This window comes from Lontra canadensis, unplaced genomic scaffold (assembly GCF_010015895.1).
Source record: "Lontra canadensis isolate GAN:19392208 unplaced genomic scaffold, GSC_riverotter_1.0 scaffold143, whole genome shotgun sequence".
In the NCBI taxonomy this organism is placed as follows: domain Eukaryota; kingdom Metazoa; phylum Chordata; class Mammalia; order Carnivora; family Mustelidae; genus Lontra; species Lontra canadensis.
The window spans coordinates 2,677,639-2,700,581 of NW_022631137.1; the positions used below are offsets into that span (position 1 = coordinate 2,677,639).

Below are 22,943 nucleotides of genomic sequence, written 5' to 3' on the forward strand. Positions count from 1 at the left end.
CAGGAACATGCAAGAATTGAATTTCAGACTGTGCCGTTTTAGTTACTTTTCAAGAAATATTTCAGTTGAATGAAGCAAAGTGGTATCTTAAAAGTAGTCATATTGTGCCTCTCTGTTTCACATCTCCTTATTGAGGACCTGCCCCTGGTCAAGGAGACATGCACAGTTTTCTATTTCCCCTGACTAGAACATGAACTTCACAAGGGCAGGGATGTCTACTTTACTCCCTGCTATATCCTCAGCACCTAGAACATACCTTGTACATAATATGTGCTCAGTACCTATTTGTCAGAAGAATACAAAGAGAAAAAAATTGCTCTTCTTCTTTTTTTTTTTTTTTAACTTTTAAAGAAGTCTTCTGATGCTATGTCACAATCATCACTTGGTAGCTGCAGCTTTTGATTTGCAAAAGGGCATCTGGTCAAGGCAAGAAAAGTCTCCTGAGACTTAAAAGTCCATAAAAACAAATTGGAAAGGGTTATTTATGTTGAAAGAGGGTAGAGAAGTGAATGAGATGCCACCTAGAGGGAGGTGAGTAGGTTCTCTGGGAGATCAGACCGGGCAGGAGGGCTTATAAGGAGGAATCTGCATGGAGAGGCAGCCAAACTCCGTCCACCAGCCCCAAAGCAAAGGGAAGCCAAGTCAGTGCCTCTTGTCTATCCATGGCCATTTAAATGGACTTGTCACACATCCCTGTACTAACGGTCACTCCAACTATTGCATGTGCTTCTGTTGAGAGCATTCTTCCTGCTACCTTTTTCTTGCTGCCTGTCCAGCAAAATTACATTCACCCCATCATGACACTTTGCACAACCCTATCCAACAGGTCCAACATTGTGGGACGTTCATAAGTTCTACCTACCCACCCAAAGCCAGAAGAAAAATCCCCTATGCCAGAAGAGTGGTCTGTGAGGAAGAGAAATCCCTCAGAAGCCAGACTGGGATAGGATATGCTCCAAACACACTCCATCATAGATTGCAGGCTACAGTTTGAAGCCTATGATTATTTCCAATTCTTTCCACACCCCAGTGACCCGCCATTCCACCCACAGGCCCCCTTCGATTTTAGGACACGCATTCAAAATATCGTGAGCAGCGGAAAATACACCACCTCTATCCCCAAATGAAAGCTATAGAGGTGAATAAAGTTGAGAAACAGAAATCTTCACCGAATCAAAGATAATTCTAAATAAACAACCAACTTAAACACATTAGCCCATTGAGTTCCAATCAGGGGCCACACAGGGAGGCAGAAAAGGGCTCACAGCCCTGCAGTGATTTCAGTGTGATCATTATTTGGCAAAATCCTGGTACAGTTTTTTCAACCCAAATGGTGTTCTGTACAGCAATCTTCCCAAAATCCAAATCTGATTTCATCATCCTGCTGCTTAAATGGTTCCCAGAGGTCTGAGGTAAAGCCCTAAGATCTTGGTATGATACCCAGGACTTCATGTAGCTTGCCTACATTTCCCTCTCTGTCCCCATTTTATGTGTCAACTTGACTGGGCTAAGGGATGCCCGATAGCTGGTAAAACACTACTTCTGGAGTGTTTGTGAGAATGTTTCTGGAAGAGATTAACCCTTGAACCTGTAGACTGAGGAAATAAGATCAACCTCATCATTGTGGGTGAGCATCATTCAATCTGCTGAGGGTCCAAAAAGACAGAGAAAGGGCAAAGGTGCTCTCTTGCTTCCACTGGAACATCCATCTCCTCCTGCCTTGGGTTTTCAGGCCAGTGGATTAGGACTGGAACTACACCAGCTCTCCTGGGCCTCTAGCATACAGATGGCTGGTCATGGGACACCTTAGCCTTCATCATTGTGTAAGCCACTCCCTCACCATAAACCTCTCTCTGTATATCTGTGTTTTCTATTGGTTCTGTTTCTTGGGAGGACTCTGACTAAGTCACCTCAGTGATCCATACTCCACACACCAGGACTTCTTTACCTACCAATATCCCGAATTTCCCTTCCACTGCATGGACTCTGTCCTTGTTTTTAGTCTCCCTAGAGCATATCCCTTTCATCATCCCTCCCTACTAAACAAACGCTTACTCTTCTTTTAGACCACACCTCAAATGTCATTTCCTCAGGGAAATCACCTGACCTCCTTTCAGGACTAATCCCCACATCACAGGCACTCACATCACCATTTACTCAGCCTGCACCACACTTGTCATGATGGTGAATACCAACTGACCTCTCTACTTGATTGACATCTGCCTCCTCCACCTCTGAAGCGTCTGCTTCTGCCTCATTCCTAATGGAATTCACTATGGTATCCCCAGTGCCCAGCGCAGGACCCATCATGTAGTACATGCACAATAAATATTTACTGGATGAATGAAGGGAGAAAGGAAGGAATGGATTTCAAATACAGATTGTACGTTCAAATGTTTTTAGTTGCATGGAAAAGAATTCCCATATAAAAATAGCTTCAACAATAGAGGCTCCTTATCTCCTGTAAGAAGTGTGCAGAGAGAGGCAAGTCCACACATGCCTCTGGGTCTGCCTGATACTATTTCCTCCCCAGTGTCTATGCCCCACTAACTGTCCTCCGGCCTGTGGGGAGAGGACGTGCAACACTCCAGGCCACACTTTCTTACACAGCCATGCTCAAAGATAGGAAAGGAGGAAAACACTCCCCAGAAGCCCAAGCAGATATCCACAAGTCACATGTCCACTCCTAAACTAATCACTTCCCACAGGGAAGTGGGATTATCCTAATTGGCTTGAACCAATCATTCATTCATGCCCTCAAGCCAGCCCCCCCACCCCCGCCCTGAGCACACTGCCACCTACAATAGGAATCAAACTGGGCTTCTATTGGACATGGAAAAGGAGAGAGATGCATTAATTCATTAACTCATTGTTTCACATTTGTTTCCAGCATCTACTATGGCATACTGTAATGTGCAAGGACTCTGGGCAGTATAGCATGGAGGTAAGGAGCCCCAACAGCCCAGTTCAAATCCCAACTCAGCCATTTAGTAGCTGTGTACAGTGAGCAAGCTACTCAACCTCTCTGTGCCTCAGTTTCCATATCTGTAACACTGGGGTAATAATAGTCCCTAACTCACAGGATGAATTACTATATTCCAAACAGTCCCTAGCATACAGAAAGTTCTAGAAATGTAGCTCCTATGACGATAAGTCTAAACCCTCCTATGACCCAGAATGTACTCTTCACCATTCTAAAGACTCAGTGGAAAACCTTTCTCTCCCTGGTTTTTGAGGCATTGATGGTTTCTCCCTCCACTGGCCCCAGCTCCTTTAGAGTTTATCAAGCACCTATGACAACTGTCTGGCTCCTCGTTTTTCTGAATGTAACCATATCTTGATCTTGGTAGGTTCCAGAGGGCTGAACCATGTAGTAGCCATGCACGAGCCCCCCTACGCCCACCTCTCAGGTACCCAGGACAGCTGTTAAGCACACAGAAGAAGTTCAGAGATTTCAGATCAACTTGGGGCTAATGTCACCTCTCTGGGAACCATCAAGTGAGGGGACAAGAGCTAATGGATGGGAAACCAGCTCCACAGAGCTCGCCTGTCCTCAACCCAGTTATACCCAAAATGAGTTTGCATACAGATAACTTCCTGAGACCTAGCAAGGGGAGGTCAATGGAGATTGCAGCTGGAGGAGTCGCTCAGTTACAGGGAAATGTCAAAGTGATAGCTCTAGGACATGAAGGGAGGCATAAAACCTGTCTCCTCCCCTCCATAACCTTCAGGGGACTCACCATTTGTAGGGACTCCTTCCAACATCCTGCTAATTCAATAAAGTTCTGTGCTCCCCAAGGGCTCTCTCCAAATTCAGTGGTAGATGGAGTTCCTCTTGGAATAAAAACTAAAGTAGCAACCCCGTTACTCTTTTCCATTTTACTTCTCAGCACAGTACATTACATTGACTCAGTGTTCTTGAAACTACAAGTTGGGACCCAGGAATGGGTCATGAAATCGTCTGAGTGAGGAATAGCCAATAGGGTTTTGGGTTTTGATTTGTTTTGGTTTTTTGTTTGTTTGTTTTTTCCATGTCTTTTTTTTTTTTTAAAGATTTTATTTATTCATTTGACAGAGAGAGAGATCACAAGCAGGCAGGGAGGCAGGCAGAGAGAGAGGAGGAAGCAGGCCCTCCACGGAGCAGAGAGCCCAATGCGGGGCTCGATCCCAGGACCCTGGGATCATGACCTGAGCCGAAGGCAGAGGCTTTAAACCACTGAGCCACCCAGGCGCCCCCATGTCTTTCTTTTTAAATAAAGTGAATCAGAACAGTAAACATCAGAGCATGTTCATACATTGCCTTACATACAGTAAGGGATAAATGAAACTTCTGTTTCAGTGCATATGTGTATGGAGGGGCTGGGACACACTGCCAAATAAATTTCTTGCTGTAGAATTAGTTCAAAAAGTTTGAGAAATGTTTCTCTGTTATTTTTATTGTTAATTTTGTTTGTTTGCTTACTGTCTTTCCTGTTTACCACCACATGGCTCAGGGATTGAATGTGGTTGGCCTTAATATATGTATAATGGATGGATGGTTAGAGGGAAGAAGAGGAAGAGGAACAGAGAGAAGAGGAAATAGACCAAGCCATAAATTTCTCATGACTGTCAAAAGCTGAAATTTAGGCTCTTAAAAAGCCTTTTTTAAAACCGCATGTGCTTTTGCGGCAGGCTAAGCTCTTTCGATAGGAACAGGAAGTAAAATAAGAAACACAACCATGGGAAGCAGGAAGATAAAATAATTCCTTGTAGATCAGAGGACTATACACTTGGAATACCAAAGGGAATCAACTGGAAAATCCATAGAATTAGCAAGACAGCAAGTATTTAGAAAAATGTTTGAATAGGAGAATGAAGATATAAGCATCAATTGTTCCTGGATATGCTGACAAATACCAGCTGGCACATATAAATGGGGGACAAGAATGAGAGAAGGTAGCTGTGTGGATACCTTCCATCTGTCTCTCTCGCTTTCTCCCCTCTCTTTATGGTCAGTTTTTACATTTTAAATCCTAAATATGTTTGGAATTCATTCTGATGTCTGTATGAGGATCTAATTTGATTATATTCCCACAAATAACCAATTGTCGAGGAGCTGACATTAAAAACCTGAAAAAAAATCTAGATTAAATTTTACCTGATGTTAAGATAGGGGAAGGCTTTTCTAAGTACAAGATCAATTGGTTGAAAATCACCAACGAAGAAAATGAGTAAACTCATTACTTAAAAATAAAAAGCATCTCTATTTCAACGTCATCATCAACAAAATTGAGAAGCAAATGACAATCTCGGAAAATATCCACAATTAGGGTAAATTAGGAGTATCTTCCTTAATATATAAAGAACTCTTCCGAATCAATAAGAACATCAATAGAAAAATGAACCCTGAACATGAATGAAGGATTCACAGAAAAAAATATAAATAGCCAATAAACACATGAAAATGTTTAATACCATACTTCTCATTACAAATTGGCAATATTTTTAAAAAGATCCGTTAGGGGTAAGGAACACAGGGAGGCAGAGAATGAATTATTTTGCAGCCTTTCTTTAAAGCAGTTAACAAGTGGTGCCTGGGTGGCTCAGTCAGTTAAGTGTCTGCCTTGTGCTCAGGTCATTATTCCAGGGTCTTTTTTATTTTTTTTTTATAATTTTTTTAAAAGATTTTATTTATTTATTTGACAGAGATCACAAGTAGGCAGAGAGAGAGAGAGAGAGAGAGAGGAGGAAGCAGGCTCCCCACTGAGCAGAGAGCCCGATGTGGGGCTCGATCCCAGGACTCTGGGATCATGACCTGAGCCAAAGGCAGAGGCTTTAACCCTCTGAGCCACCCAGGCGCCCCATATTCCAGGGTCTTGAGATGGAGCCTGTGTCAGGCTCCCTACTTAGTGAGGAGTCTGCTTCTCCCCTCTCTTTGCCACTCCTTCCACTTGTGCTCTATCTCTCTCAAATTTAAAAAAAAAAAAAAAAAAGCTACTTAACAAAATATACTGAGAATTCTTCAAAAGTTCGTACAGTATTATTTGTAAAAGAAAAAAAAAACAATCAAAGATGTCTAACTGGAAGGGAAAAGTATACATAAATTATGGTATGGAATATTATGCAAGCATTACATTTTATATTCCCAGAGACTTTTTTTAAGATTTTATTTATTTACTTACTTACTTATTTGGGAGAGAGTGCAAGCAGCATGCAAGCAGGGGTGGGGAAGAAACAGAGGGAGAGAATCTTCAAGCAGAGACCTTGAGGAGTGCAGGGCGTGATCTCAGGGATCATGAGATTGACGACCGGACACTTAACTGACTGAGCCGCCCAGACACCCCTATTTCTACAGATGTTTTAATGAGAAATGGATATGTTCAAGAGATACATTTTTTAATCCGAACAAAAAGAACTGTGTATAGTACGACTTCAATTTTATTTTGGAAAGAAAATTATATGGGCATAAAGAAAACTAGGAAGAAAAACATATGTGCTTTAAAAAACACTGAAAAATTTTAATTTAATTTAATTTAAAAATTAAAAAAATAAAAATACATATAGATGCAAAAAGAGGAAAGCAAGTAGTGGGATGGTGAACACTGGTTCCAGGTGATGGGTACCTGGTGGGGAGGAGGACCTGGAGGACAGGATGGGGAGAGGGGTACCACACACAGTTAGACAGAGATCCTTACCAAGGACATAGCTTTTGTTTGGGGTGGAAGGTTCATGGGTTCTTATTATATTATCAAATATAAAATGAATATTAAGATAAGCCATATAAAATTGCGAATAATCAACTGCTTTTAATCTTCCAAAATGGAGATTTTTAAGAGTTCACTTTAATGAATAGATAGATGACAGACAGACAAAACTGGCCATGACTGTACCAATGCTGAGATTATGTCATGATTAAGGACTGTGATTAATCCAATTTTGAAAGAGATTCAGGAGACAAATCACTAAAATGTTACTGGTGTTCATCTCCTAGTGGGATGATTAAGAGCAATTACTCTCTTCTCCTTTATGTTCTATGAGGAAAAAGGAATATTTTATAAATGTCAAAATACATGTTAGTCTCCTTGCCTTTCTATTCTACTCTAAGAGCTAATCTTGGCTCAAAAAGACATAAATCTAGGTCCAAGTCCTTGACCCACCTATGGCTAAGGTTCAACCTCTGGAGTTGTATAATGACTATTTCTTAAAGATTTATTTATTTATCTTAGAGAGAGAGAGAAAGAGCATGAGCAGGAGAAGCAGAGGGAGAGGGAGAGAGAATCTGAAGCAGACTCTATGCTAAGCATGGAGCCAGATGCAGGGTTCGATCCCACGACCCTGTAATCATGACCTGAGCTAAAACCAAGAGTTGGCTGCTTACCTAACAACACCACCCAGGTGCCCCTCTAATGACGATAATAATAAAATAATATTGGCAATAATAGCACATGATTGCTAGACATACCACATGCCCCATTTACCTCATCAGCTCCTCCCCACCACCTATGAGGGAGAGACTGTATTTGTCCCCATTTTACAGATGAGGAAACTGAAGCTCCAACCAGTCAGAGAACCTGTCTAAGGTCACAGAAGGAGAAAATGGCATTCCTGGGAGTCTAATCCTAGAGTCCAGAAACCACTCTCCCTTGGCACATAGACCTGCTAGTCCTTGAGAATAAATAAAAGACAAAAAGAAGTTTATCCTTGTCAAACACCACAGTAAGAAGATGCTTTGAGGAAGGGGATTCACTCCTCAAATAGCAGGTGTCACTGAGGACCCAGAATGTGGACTGAGAATGAGAAAGCCCAAGAGCAGAGAGCAGGATGCAATGTTAAACACCAATCATAGCAGCCTTTCTGGTTCAGAGCCTCCACTGCTGAAATGAAGCATATAATAGGGTCCCTGGACACTGTGAGTCACGCCTGAAACATTTAACTTATATCGGACTCAATTCAATTCCTCAGAAATGAGCCAGCATTCTCAAGATACTGCTGCTCTCCAGAATTGTACCAAATATCTTCCCTGAAACCCCTGGCATCATCTCTCCAATCAGGAGACCCAGTGCCCTCAGCCTGCTCTCCTTGCCCATCCTCCCCCACTGCCCTTCTGTTGCACCCCCACAACTTTGAACATGTCTCCAACTTTGCACAGCTGTTATTCTGTCTCCTCACCTTCCTAACACACACAAGCACACAAGTGCGCAGGTGTGCATGCACACTCACACACGTGTGTACATTCACCTATGTACCCATACAAACATATACATATATTTCTCCAAGCTATCACCCTTCAAGTCTTAGCTCAAATGTCAGCAAAAACAGAAAGCTTTGTGATGCTTTTTGTCTGAGTCTGCATCAAATCTCCCTGTTACAAGCTCTTGCCACACTGTGTGGTTTTCCTTTGTAGCACTGACCACAATTTCAATTAAATGCTTCCCTGAGCAATGGTCTATTTAACATCTGTCTTGCCCAGCAGTCCATGAGTTTCATGGGGGAAGGGCCCTTCTGTCTTGCTTAGTAAGCATATAGTACATGGACTTAGGGTATGTGGAAGTCACCAAATAATAGTGGAAGGGAAGGAGTCACACCCATTTTAAAGATGGAGAAATTGATCCCACCATAAACCAGCAGTCACCAGGACTTAGCCTTCTAATCCCTGGAGGGTGACATACATTTAATTCGTTAACATTTTTTTTTAAAAGATTTTATTTATTTATTGAGAGAGTGACAAAGAGACCACAAGTAGGCAGAGAGGCAGGCAGAGAGAGGGGGAGAGCAGGCTTCCCACCGAGCAGAGAGCCTGATGCAGGGCTCGATCCCAGGAACCTGAGATCAAGCAAGACCTGAGCTGAAGGCAGAGGCTTAACCCACTGAGCCACACAGGTGCCCCTTGTTAACATTTCTTATGGGCATTTTCAAATACACCCACAGAAGAGCAAACACTACTAGACCCCACATAGCCATCATCTGGCTTCAGTTGCTACCCATTTCCAATAATTCTTGCTTTATCTCCCCACCTTTCCAACTTTGGTTGGTTGGTTATGTTCATAGAGTATTTTAAAGCTAATCTCAAACATGATGCCACTTACTCATAAATACTTCAATGTTTATTCCTAACTAGTAAGAGCATTTTTTTAAAGGTTTTATTTATTTATTTGACAGAGAGAGTGATCACAAGTAGGCAGAGAGGCAGGCAGAGAGAGAGAGGAGGAAGCAGGCTCCCTGCTGAGCAGAGAGCCCGATGCGGGGCTCGGTCCCAGGACCCTGAGATCATGACCTGAGCCGAAGGCAGAGGCTTTAACCCACTGAGCCACCCAGGCGCCCCCAAGTAAGAGCTTTTTAATATAGAACCACGATATCATTATCACCCCAACATAATTAACAATGATCACTTAATAAAAACCAAATACCCAGTTTATCTTCAATGAGTTCAGATCTCAAAAATATCTTTTAATGGTTGTTTTGCATGAATCTGTAAGGTTGACACATTACACTTGGGTGATGTGTCTCTGAAGTCTCCTTTAATCCATATTGATTCTCCTTTTCTGCATGCCCTTCATCCATCGAAGAAGCTGGGTCATTTGTCCTTCTGTATTTAATTTTCAGAAATGACTTTCCCATCTTGAATCTACGTCTTTAGCAGGGGGCTGTGATGGGATGCTACTGACATGGCATTCTCCCCCTGCCTGAACTCCAGGGCACTCTCCTGCCTTCTGAATTCAGCAGGTATCACAGACTTTATATCTATGCATGGTTCCAGTTCAGTTAAATGCAAAGAACACAGACAAATAACTGCTTGATCCTCTCTTAGCAAGGTAGATCCCAACACTCAGAATCTAAGAACTGTCCAGAGCTGGGGACGGAAAGGGGCTCACAGCTCCAGGAAGCAGATGGAGTATCTGGGGTACGGAGAACACCATAAAACCAGAAGCGGGCAAAACGCCTCAATAAGAAGCCCTTGGAGAATCCTCTCCCTTTCTCTGCCAGGGGTTAGAGAGTTTCCTCCAGGCGTAGGTCTACGTGATTAGACATTTGAAGTTTGACTTTGCCCTGTTGACTATCCACATGCCCTTACCTAGAGCCCCATGTGGCTTTGGAAATGGACAGCCCAGAAAAGCCACGCAACTTGGTTTTCAAAGACAAGAAGCTACCACAGGCTACAGAAGAGTTGGGAGGTAGGGACATATGCAGGGATATTTGCCAGCACCCTGGACAAGGTGGCTATCCAAACGGCCTTCCAGCTGAGGATCTCTATAAATCATGGTACAAGTTTACCTCTTTGAGACAAACGAGCTCAAAAAAATCAATCTATTCTCTCCATCTCTCTCCACTGGAGTCTTCAGATTTCTGAGGGATAATAAAATGTTCCAACTAAATAGAAATCACATTTATCTTCAGTTTTTCTAGGTTAAGCCAAGACCCACATGAGCCCCTGACTACAGGGGCAGAGGTCCTGAATCTAACATTGGGTGAAGTATATCTGCTCATTTTTTCATCTATTCAGTCCCCTACCAACCATCCTGATTGTCTACTATAGGTTTGGGTCTAGTGAATGTAGGGATAATGGTAATCACAGTAGCCTCTAACCTTCATGCATCTTCTACCATTTGGTATCATTCTAAATGCTTCATTTCACTTACCTATCACAGTGAGAACTGCCCACTAGGGCAGACACTGATATGACTGTTGTATTAGTCATTTACTGCTACCTAACAGAGTCTCATAAACTTAAAACAACACACATTTATTATCATGTGGTTTCTGTCATAAGCCTAGGCACAGCTTAGCTGGGTTCTCTACTTCCAGGTCTCACCAAGCTGCAATTCAAATGTCAGTGGGGCTGTGGTCTCATCAGAGACTCAAATGAGGAAAGATCAGCTCCCAGGTTCCTTCCGGTTATTGGTAGGATGTATTTCCTTGTGGCTACAGGACTGAGGGTTTCATCTACTTGATAGAGGCCACCATCAGCTCCTAGAGGCTGCCCAAGTCCTTGATATGTGGGTTTCTTCAAGTTGGCCACTTGCTTCACAGCAGCTTGCTTCTTCCGGGCCAGCAATGGAGAAAGAAAATTTGGTAGCAAGATGGAGTTTTATAGAACATAACCATGGGAATGGTAACCTACCATCTTTGCCACATTCTACTCACTGGAAGCAAGTCCGGGGTCCTGTCCACATTCAAGAGAATGTCATCAAACATCAGGAGACAGGATCATAAGGATCAATGGAAAGTCTGCCCACCACAAGCATTATTCAAATAATAATAATAATAAATCAACTAAGTCTCAAACAGTAGAAGAAACTTCCCCTGTCGCATAGCCAAATGGAAGACCTGGAATTCAAAGCCAAATCTGAAGAACTCCAAGGCCCATGATCTCATCCATAAGTGCATTATTCAAAGAAGCATCACTGCCCTCAAGGAGTCATGGTCTCCCTCACCTAGAATAGAGACAGCAACAAATCCTTCTGATCAAATTTGGCAAGAATCTAATAGATGAATATACAAAGATCCTAGACTGGAAGTAAGGTTCACTCTGCCTGGCAGCCCTTTGTGCCTGGTCTTAAGATGAGCTAGCTGAAAAGAGAAAAGATGTGAGAGAACGCCAGGTGGGTGTGACCACAAGTGCAAAAACAAAGTGGCCGGCATCAGGTGCCAGCATGCTCCAATACCAACAGAATGTTTTGTGTGGCTAAAATGAAATGAAGGAGGCTTAACAGGACATAGAGCAGAAAGGGCAGACTGGAAATAGGCTCTACAGGGTGCTGAACACCCAGCATGGGATTTGGGGCTCTGAGCCATGGGAGCTGGTAAAGAGGGCAGGCACCATTACACTATAAATGGCTCTGGCTGGACTCAAGGTAGCCAGTTAGGATGTTACCGCATTTGTTCATGCAAGAGAGAGAGTAGAGACGCGCTGACAAGAAAAGGCACATTTGAGATATGTTTTGAGGGGAAAGTCCCAAAGTGAGGGTTTTGATAGAAACTAAAACCCAGTTCCCTTAATGGAGGTTGGCAGTGAACAGGGGGAACTCAGTGATTCCTAGAGCGCCAGAGAGTGTAGGGAGGGCAGAGAATGGAACGATACGGGCTCTCTGGAAATTGTCTAAAACACACCATTAAATGCCTGTACTAATGGAAAGAGCCACCCAAAAAAAGACAACTACTGTGTGATGCCACTGATAGGAGGTCCCTGTAATAAGCGAATTCACAGACACAGAAAGTGAGTGGTGGTTACCAGGGTCTGGGAGGAGGGGGCAGGAGGAGCTAGTGCTAAATGGGTATGTGGTTTCTGTTTGGTAGTTGAGAAAGTTCTGGAAATAGATGGAGATGGTTACACAACATGGGAAATGGGCTTAATGCACTAAATTATATGCTTACAAATGGTTAAAATGACGTTTCATGCAACATGTATTTTATCACAACCATTATTTAAAAAAAAAAAAAAGAAACTCCTTTCTTGGAGAGAAGCAACAGAGAGGCACTGAAAGCAATAGCACACCTAAGCACGCCCAAACACCAGTGCCCTGGTCTGCTCCACTCCAACAGAAGCCTCGTTCACAAAATGAAACCCTCAGGTGCCAGCCCTCAGACAGAGCCATTTATCAAAACTGACAGTCAAATGGAAGTCCCTGGTCATCAGCTCCTTACCCACTCTCTTCAAACTTCATCAAAATCAAAATCAAGATGCATTTGCTTAAGAGACAGGAACAAAAGCAGGAAAAGGGAGGGTCACCTCCTTGCAGGCTCTCTGGCCAGGCTGCCTGGACCCTATCAGACACACTTTGGCAGCCAAGTTTTGGCCCTGCTCATTGAGGGAGCCAGGTTCAACCCCAAGGCATTCATCAACTGGCTGATTCATTGGGTGAATAACGATAGGGCTTCTAGGTGTATCTGTGTCCAATGCTGAGGGTCAGCCACAGCTGGGAGCTCACATACAGGGAGTGGGGAGACAGAAACAGAGCAAGAGGCCCTTTCCATCACTCTGGAAGCCATCTCCATGCCGAGACCCTCAGATTCATGGCCCCACACTGACCACTGTCCTGGACTGTGGGCCCACACCCCAGCTGACTTTTTGTATCTCTCCTTGAAGTTGTAACTTGCACCTCAGGGTTGCTGCCTCCCACTCCATACCTCTAGTGTTCTATTAAATCTGAGAAATGAAAGAACGAGCCTGGCCCATGTCTTACAAAACGAGTGAAGTGCAAGGCTGAAAAGATTCTGGACAACTAACTGTCAGGCAGACGAACATGTGTGGTCCCTAAGGCGCTCCAGCAGTTCGCACAGGCTGCAGGACAATTCCCCAGCAAACCCAAAACACACAGAGGTTGGGCTTTATTTGCCCATATGGATGCCTCTGTTTCTCTCCCGAAGATAAAATAAATCAAGGAATGAGGGAGCTTAAGAAACACCCTGAGGTATATCCATCCTCAGTGCAGTAGACGGGCCTCCTGCAAAATGTTGTTATGGGTTGAATGGTGTTCCCAAAAAGAAGTCCCCGTTTTAACCTTCCATGCTTGTGAATGTGACCTTATTTGGAAATAAAGTCTTTATGATCAAGTGAAAATGGGGCTATTAAGAGACTCAAATCTGGTATGACTGTACTCTTATAAAAACAAGAAATCTGGAGAAGGAGACAGATATATGCAGGAGAAAAATGATGTGATAGTACAAGGAGATGACCACCTGTAAGCCAAGGAATGCCAGAGGCTACCAGAAGCCAGGAGAGGAGCATGAAACAGATTCTTCCTCACAGCCCACAGAAGGAACCAATCCTGCCAACGCCTTGACTTCGGATTTCTGGCCTCCGGATCTGTGAGGGAATAAATCTCTTTTGTTTAAGCCATACAGTTGATGGTATTTTGTTTCATCAGACCTAGGAAACTAACACAGATGTCCACGTACTAACCCCCAGAGTCTGTGAATACGTTAGGTTACACAGCAAAGGAGAATTTATGGTGCAAATGGAATTAAGGTTGCTAACTGGCTGATGTTGAGATAAGAAAGTTATCCTGGATTATCTGGGTGGGCCCAATGTCACAAGGGTCCTTATGTGTGGAAGAGGGAGGCAAAAGAGAGAGAGAGATGTGGGAGAAAGACTTAACTGGCCATCACTGGCTTTGATGATGGACATTGGAGCCATAAGCACAAATGCAGTGAACTCTAAAAGTTGAAAGGACAAGAAGATGGATTCTCCACACTATAGACTGAATATCAGCACCCTCCCCAAATTCAGATACTGAAATCCTAAGGCCCAAAGTGCTGGTATTTGGAGGTGGGGCCTTTGGGAGGTGATAAGGTCTTAAGGGTGGAGCCCTCATGAATGGGACAGTTGCCCTTCCGTATAAAAGGAAAAGTGAGATCTAGACATGTCTCACTCCTTCTCCCACACGAGGACACAGCCATCTGTAAGACAGGATATGGGCTCTCACCAGATACTGAATCTGCCAGTAACTTAATCTTGAGCTTTCCAGCCTCCAGAACTGTAAGAAACAAATTTGCTTATAAGCCACCCAGTCGATGATATTTTGTTGTAATAGCCTGAATGAACTAAGACCAAAAATGGTACTGAGACGTCGGAGTGCTGCTGTACAAACACCTGAAAAATGTGGAAGAGCTTTGGAACTGAGTAATGGGTAGAAGTGGGGAGGGTTTCGAGGTACATGCTTTCATTGTTGTGAACAGACCATTCAGGGCAATTTTGGTGAAAACTCAGAAAGAAGAGGAGGGTTTTGGAGAAAGCCTCAATCTTCCTAGGGAATACTCACGTGATCTGGAATAGAATGTTGGTAGAAATATGGGCGGTAGAGGCCATTCTGATGAGGGCTCAGACGGAAATGAGGAGCGTGTTACTGGAAACTGGAGGAAAGACCAACCTTATTATAAAGCGGCAAACAACCTGGCTGAATTGTGTTCACATCCTAGCGTTTTGGGAAAAGTAGAACTTCCAAGGGGTAAGATCGGTATTTGGCTGAGGAAATCTCCAAGCAAAGTGCTGAAGGCGTGGTCTGGTCCCTCCTGACTGCTTCTAGTAAAATGTGAGAAGAAAGGAATGACGTGAAGATGGAATGGTAGAGCAAAAAGGAACCAGAACTTAAAGATTAGGAAAATTCTCAGCCTATCCACATTGAAAGGAATGGGAAGCAAGCTCAGAGACAGCACCAAGGGTGTGGCAAGTGCCCCTTGGGTAAGAAGACTGGTACAGAGCAGCTGCCTCAACAGAAGCCGTGCGTTCTCGTTCAAGACAATGGAAGGATGACTGCAGAGGCAATTCAGGGATCATTAGAGCTGCCACCCCATCACAGGTTGCCAGTCTGTGGTACACTTGTTCCCCCTTATCCACAGTTCCACTTTCTGAGTTTTCAGAGACCATGGTCAACGATGGGCTGGAAGCAAATGATCCTCCTTCTGACACATCATTAGAAGGGGAAGGTCAGTGGTAGCCTAATGCTACATCACAATGCCTACGTCATTCACTTCACCTCATCTCCTCAAGTGGGCATTTTACCATCTTATATCATCACAAGAAGAAGGGTGAAGACAGGACAACCAGATATTTTGAGAGAGACCACATTCACATAACTTTGAACTGGTATATTGCTATTTGTTCTATTTTATTATTAGTTGTTGTTAATCTTTTACTGTGCCTAATTTATATGACTTCTGACCTCCAGAACAAGTGAATAAATTTGTATTGTTTTAAGGTACTAAGTTTGGGTAATTTTTTTAAAAGATTTTATTTATTCATTTGACAGAGAGAGACACAGCAAGAGAGGGAACACAAGCAGAGGGAGGGGAGAGGGAGAAGCAGGCTTCCCGCCGAGCGGAGAGCGCGATGTGGGGCTCAATCCCAGGACCCTGGGATCATGACCTGAGCCGAAGGCAGATGCTTAATGACTGAGCCACCCAGGCACCTCCAATTTGGGTAATTTTTTATAGCAGCAGTAGAAAATGAACGCCCCAAGCTTCTTTAAAACCTCATGTAAACTGGCTTTCCAAAGGGGTAAAAAATGTGTATATATATTTGGTTTTGTAACTAGGAAACATTCCTTCAGTCTAATTGGGATGGTATAAGGGATTAACAAATGGCATTAGTGATATGAGTTTCTCACCAGCCAAAATCCTGGATTGAATGCCCCACGGCAAGTCTAGCTTCAGGAAGAGCTTAATTAGGCCTTAAAGGTGCCACCAGGATCCAGTCTTCTCTCCATGCCTATGCCTTGCTCCCTCTAGGTGGGCCCTAGCTTCCCCTTATAGTGACAAGATGACTACCTCAGCTCCAGCATCACATGTACTCTCCTTGAAGTCCAGGGAAGAAAAGAGTAAGCATCTCTTTCCAGTCTCCATGGCTTTGTTTGAGCCATGTGTCTATTCTGGACCAAGTCATTTGGTCTGGGGAATGCTGTGTGGTAACTGACTGAGGGGCCAGTCATCCTTGGGGATGCAGCAGTGGTGCCCCATCCCAGCCAATTTCAAGCAAAAATGAGGAAGGATTATATGTGCTAATATAGAAACATACCCACAATTTTGTTAAATTTTAAAATGATATATAAAATACATATTTGTATATACACATATCATTTTATATATGTTTTAAGATATTAAATAAATAATATCATATACATAACTCATAAACATACATTGTTAAATAAAAAGTTGATGAAGGCTAATTTCTTTTAAATCTGGGTACTAGTTCACCCCTGTGATTAGTTTACTAAAATTCATAACCAGTCCCCTTGTTATTTGCACACATTTATGTATATATGTCATACTTTAAAAAAAAGGGTTTTTTTAAAGTAAGTTGCAGAATAAAAATGTATAATGTATGATGCTATTTTTACTTTTTTATTTTTTTAAAAGTTTTATTTATTTATTTAACAGAGAGAGAGAGAGATCACAAGTAGGCAGAGAGGCAGGCATAGGGGAGGGGAAAGCAGGCCCCCTGCTGAGCAGAGACCCAGATTCCAGGCTCGATCCCAGGATCCCAAGATCATGACCTGAGCTGAAGGCAGAGGCCTAACCCACCAAGTCACCCAGGCACCCCATGATGCTATTTTTAAAAAGAAGGAGAGGAGGGGCACCTGGTGGCTCAGTGGGTTAAAGCCTCTGCCTTTGGCTAAGGTCATGATCTCAGGGTCCTGGGATCAAGCCCCACATGGGGCTCTCTGCTCAGTGGGGAGCCTGTTTCCTCCTCTCTCTCTGCCTCCCTCTCTGCCTACTTTTGATCTTTCTCTCCATCAAATAAATAAATAAAATCTTTTTTTAAATAAACAAATAAATAATTAAAAAATAAAAAGAAGGAGAGGAGGAGTAAAGGAGAAAAACATGGCAAGAGGGGGAGAAATTATAAATAAACAGAGTGAGAAAAAGAGAAATACCCAAAATGATCGCCCCCAACTTTTGAGGGAGAACAGCAGTTTTCAACTAGACATGTGGCAATGTGTGAAGACAGTCGGAGTTGTCACAACTGGGGGGCGGGGTGTCAGTGCTACTGGCACTGAGTGCCAGAGGCAAAAGAAGCCACTATACATCGTGCAGTGCACAGGACAGCCCCACAACAAAAGAAACAAGGAAAGATCCAGCCCAAAATGTCAACAGGGCCAAGGTCAAGAAGCCCTGTTACACAGGGAAAATGTAAGGAGGGAGAGGTGTGAGAGAGGATTTTTCCTCTTTAGTGCTACATTCTTCAGGATTTTTACAAAAAGCATGCCTTACCTTTATCATTAAAAAACAAAAATGAAAACAAAAACAAAAACAAAACCACTCCTCATGGTGACAATGTAGATCAGGGGCCAGCAAGTGAGTCCCACAGGCCAGATCCAGTCCACTGCCTGTCTTTGTATAGCCCACCAGCTAAAAGGGTTTTAAGTGTTTAAATGGCTGCATTTTAACTGGCTGAGCACATACCTACAAAACATGCTTGACTTTGCCCACTGGCCCACAAAGCCTAAAATATTTACTATCTGGCTTTTTACAGAAAAAGATTGCCAACCTCTGACATAGACCATCACTTTATGTTTCCCATAAAAAGACCCACCCACCCCACCCCAGCCTCTGTCCAAACTAAGCATGTGTTAAATCTTTGAGAGACATTCTGTAGAGAAGGAAAGTAGCAGAAACCACTTGGTCCCTATGCTGGTGTATTAGTCTCCTATTGCTGCTATAACAAATTAACACAAACTTCGTGGCTTCAAACATGAATTTATTATCTTACATTTCTGGATGTCAGAAGTCTGAAATGGTTCTCACTGGGCTAAAATCAAGGTGTTGGCAGGGATGGTTCATTTCTGGTGATTCTGGGTAAGAATCCATTTCCTTAACCTTTTTCCACTTCTAGAGTTGAATTCTTTGGCTTGTGGCCCCTTCTCCCATCTTCAAAGCCAGCAATGCCCAGCAGTGTCCTTCTCACATTGTGTCCATCACTCCAACTCTGATTCTCCTGCCCCCTCCTTCCATATTTAAGGACCAGTGGAATTACACTGAGCACCCTCAAATAATCCAGGATAATTTCCTCATCTCACAGTCAATTAAGAACCTCAATTGCTTCCACAAACTTAATGTCCCTTCTCCATGTAACATAGCATGTTCACAGGTTGCCCAAATTAGGACATGGATATTGTCAGGGGCGATTATTCTGTCTGCCACATCAGACTTCTATTCACCTACCCCTCTAAGAGAACTCTAGCCTCTCCTATAGCTATCTGCAGCTATGATATTATGTATCAGCCAGTGCGATATAAACGAGTTGTTTGGGGGCACCTGGGTGGCTCAGTGGGTTAAACCTCTGCCTTTGGCTCTGGTCATGATCTCGGGGTTCTGGGATTGAGCCCCGCATCGGGCTCTCTGCTCAGCAGGGAGCCTGCTTCCTCCTCTCTCTCTGCCTGCCTCTCTACCTACTTGTGATCTCTATCTGTCAAATAAATAAATAAAATTTTTTAAAAAATGAGTTGTTTGGGGCGCCTGGGTGGCTTGGTGGGTTAAGCCGCTGCCTTCGGCTCAGCTCATGATCTCGGAGTCCTGGGATCGAGCCCCGCATCGGGCTCTCTGCTCAGCGGGGAGCCTGCTTCCTCCTCTCTCTCTGCCTGCCTCTCTGCCTGCTTGTGATCTCTCTGTCAAATAAATAAATAAATAAAATCTTAAAAAAAAAAAAAAAAGAGTTGTTTGTACAATTTCCAGAAAGTCTCCTTAAAAGGAGGGGACACCTCCTTAATAATACTTTTCAATTCTACCACCTAAAATCAGATGTAATGGCTGGAGCTGCAGCAGCCATGGCAGGCCAGGAAAATACCACCTCATAGGGCATGACAGAATGGATAGCTGAAAGGAGCCTGGGTCTGTGACAACTTTATGGAGTCACCATTTCAGAGCCTGTCTTGGATCTACTTCTATATGGTAAAATAAAAGTTTGTGTGTTTGAATTTCTATGGGGGTGTGGGGGCAGTTCTGTCACTCACAGCAAAATAAACTTCCTAACAGATTCTGAGGATGAAAGCATTAATTTATTCATTTATTCTTCCACATGCATGTATGAAGAGATTTCAGAGTGCTAGATGATGGATATGCAAACAGAAACCTACCACAGTCTTTGGACACCCAAGAATTCATGGCCTTGTGGGAAGATAGTTCAAGCCTAGACTGCAGTACAATATGGTGCTTGCTTTCTAGAAGTATGACTTTTGGGCTACAGAGGCATCAGCTCTGCCTGGGGGAAAAGAGAGAATGTGTAGGAGTCTGCAGCTGGTCAAGGTAAGAGAATATTCCAGGCTGCAGGAATATCGTAAACAATGGCAAAAATCACACAAGAATGCAGTCAGGGGAAACAATGAGATAGTCAGTTGGTCAACATTCCACCAGGCAAAGTGGGAAGGAAGAGCAGGAGACGTAATTCTGGGGGGCTCACATGTGTGAAGCTAGGGAGTTCATCTTATATGCTGGGGGGCAACAGGAAAACCCAGCCGGCCAGCTGAGCAGTGAGGGGTGAGGTGTTAAGTGTCTGAGCCCCTTTTTATATGCCCAAGAGCCCTCGTGATGCAAATGTGCTCAGGACCCTTCCCCAGCCCTCCCACCCCACCCCAGGTCTTTCAGTGAAGGAGGAAGACAGGCCTGGCCCCCTCAGGCTTCCAGAATCTAATTCTTGTCTCTACACCTTGTACATCACTGTGCTAATTTTAGTTCCTATTTAATTTTCCTGTTGTTAGCTTTGACCTCTTAGCTGGTGATTATTAATAAACCTACATAGAGTAAACCATTTTGTACATACCCTCCCAAAAAAGTTGCAGACTTTCAAAGTTCAAAACAAGATCTATAAATTATTCCATCTTGGCAAACACGGTACCTCCCCTAGGCAACGTGAACTGTTGGCAGAAGCTTAAAAGAGGCATTCATTTCCTCCTCTCTTTGCATCTGTGGTTTAGATGTGCAAAAATATGGTTCAGCATTTTTACTCTAACACGGATCTATCCACACTCCTGCCCCCACTCGTCTCCCCAGCAGAGGAGGACGCCAATCAATCCAGCATTATATCAGTCAGGCTTGCCTCTTGACAATTTCAATGGTGGTGCTGATTGAGAGATTCGCAGAAAACAGACAAGGTCACTGCTGAAGTGCAGGGTCAAGGTGGCCCTAACAAGCCGCCCATTAAATGGGATGGTACTCACCTCTTTCCCTGAGCAGGGGACCCAAAACTTAGAGAGAAGCTGCAACTGCACAGATAATGGGATATATGGGATCCATGTCACTTTGGCTTATAAAGGACACTGGTAGCCCTTTAGGCAGTTGATCCAGGTAATTTAAGGGGGAAAAGCAGTGTGGCTCTTTGAGAGTAATGTCCTCTAAATTATCTTTGTCCATGCCATTCTACTGATGAAGACTTTCTCATTACTAATTACCATTCTTGTTGTCGAAGGACACTCTGTTCAGAGGCTGGTGTTCAAACCTTGTAAGATACACTAGGGGTGAGGGAGGTCTTAATTCAATATTTTTGGAAACATTGTATATTCTCTTCACTGGGAAAGTGGAAATTTTCAGCACATGTAAAGGCTCTGAGAAGATCTGCAGAAAAGCAATCAGTGAAGCTCAATATCCAGAGGGAGTTTTGATTTTAGCTTTGTCACTTCCTATTGTATAACTATGTAGGGTATTTGTAAGAGTAAAAATAGAGGGGGGGAAAGGCAGGTAAAGCACACAGTAAGCACTTAACACAACACACATTTGCTCTTATTATTATTACTATGGAACCCAGCATTTATCAATTTTGACTGTTCTATTCTCTCATGGGAACACCTGTTACATCCTATGAAATGGTTTTCCTCAAAACACTGTTTGGGAAAGATTGCAGTGGATCATTTTGTTTTAATCTGACAAAGAGTTATCTAGGCCATGTTATGAGCCAGGCACTATTCTAAGTGCTTTATACATACTAATCCATTTAATCCTTACAACCACCCAGTGCATTGAGACAGGTATGATGAATATACTTATTTATAGACAAGGAAATCAACGTGCTGAGGGATTGAATACTACATATCTTACCCAAGTTCACACAGCTAGTAAGTGGCTGAACTTGAGGCCTCTAATTCACTGAAGCTACTTTCCTATGACCCATCTTCTCTTCTCCCCATATGGTCATAAGACCTCATTTTTACCAGGTTCTTCTTCTGCTCAGTAACCTAGAATGCCTCCTCCTCATCACCACATCAAATTCAAATTCATTCTGACTCTATGCCCAGATGATCCTCAGTGGCCTGGGGTTCAGGTTCCAAATTCATTCTGATTCTAGACACTCAAGTCTGCCCTTCCTTAATTGTTCCCGGGCTTGGCCAATCCCTTTCACTTCCTGGTAAACTCATATGCATCCTCCAAAACCCAGCCTAAAATTCATTGCTTCTGAAAGCTCTCTCTGAGTGCCTTCACCCAGGACAGAGTGACTATGCCAAGCTTTATATGCTCTTTCAAATTCGGAAGAACCTCTAGTTGGCATTTGGCAGACCTTAGTTTGATCCACTGTAGTGGACAGAAACGCTTCCCTCTTCTGGCACAAGCCCTGACTTTCCTTCACAACTCTCGTCCTTCCAGGGGCTGAATTTACTCCACCCCATCCCCTGGAATGAGTCTGTGACCTGTGTGTGGCTAAACAGAGGAATACACCACCCCTGGCTACAAGGATTGCTGAGAGGTGATCATCTGACCCAATTCATAAATCCCAAGACTCCTGATGGATTGGCCTGGACACATATACTAGCTTTCTACAGGACACAGGGCCAGGAGATTAAAAGCCTGATGCCACAGTCCGTCCAGTGGAAAGGCACTCTTGAAAGCAAAGCCAGCAAAGAGGAGAGTGGAAAACAGGAAAAGGGGCAAATAGAGAACAAACATGAGTCCCTATGACATTAGTCAAGCCTCCAGTGTGAGCCCTACCTGAAGCAGTTCTGTTCTTCAACTTCTCAGCTACGTGAACCAATTAATTTCCTTTTCAGCTAAGTCTTCTCAGCTGGGAGGCAGGGCAGTGGTTAGAGTTAGGGTGTTAGGGTTCTGTCACTTATAACCCAAGAAGCCCATCTAGCACAGTCTCTGGACCTTGACTAGAGTTCTCTAACACCAATCCCATCTAACTCCTCTCACCAGGGCCTGACTCATTATCTAAAATATCCTTCAAATATGTGTTGCGATGAAATTCTATTTGGGAGTTTCAAAGTGTTTTCTTGAGCACAAGCTTAGTTGATCCTGAGGATTGAGTACGCAATCTTAACCCCACTCCACAGATAAGAAAAGTGAGGCTCAGAAAATTTAAGAATCTTGCTCCAAATAATAATAGAGCCCACCTATTCCATGTCTTTGATCATTCTCGTGTTTTTCACAGCGTACACACAGTCGGTGCTTAATCGGTGCCAGCAGACCGGGCCTAAATGGCCTGAAGCTCCTATGCTGGCATTCTGCTGCCCTGCATTTGGAGAGATCTGGTGGGGGTCTGGCAA

General features: G+C 43.4%; 1 protein-coding gene and 1 long non-coding RNA gene across 11 annotated transcripts in view; one reads left to right on the plus strand and one right to left on the minus strand.

Moving 5' to 3' along the window:
- RBFOX1 (RNA binding fox-1 homolog 1) overlaps positions 1 to 22,943 on the minus strand; it is a 2,042,166-nt gene that overhangs the window by 1,918,607 nt on the left and 100,616 nt on the right. The window lies entirely within an intron of this gene.
- LOC116858866 lies at positions 1,753 to 22,088 on the plus strand. The gene is made up of 6 exons (XR_004381027.1): positions 1,753 to 1,823; positions 2,891 to 2,944; positions 10,375 to 10,445; positions 19,213 to 19,362; positions 19,504 to 19,716; positions 22,045 to 22,088. It is a non-coding gene; the product is annotated as an uncharacterized LOC116858866 (long non-coding RNA).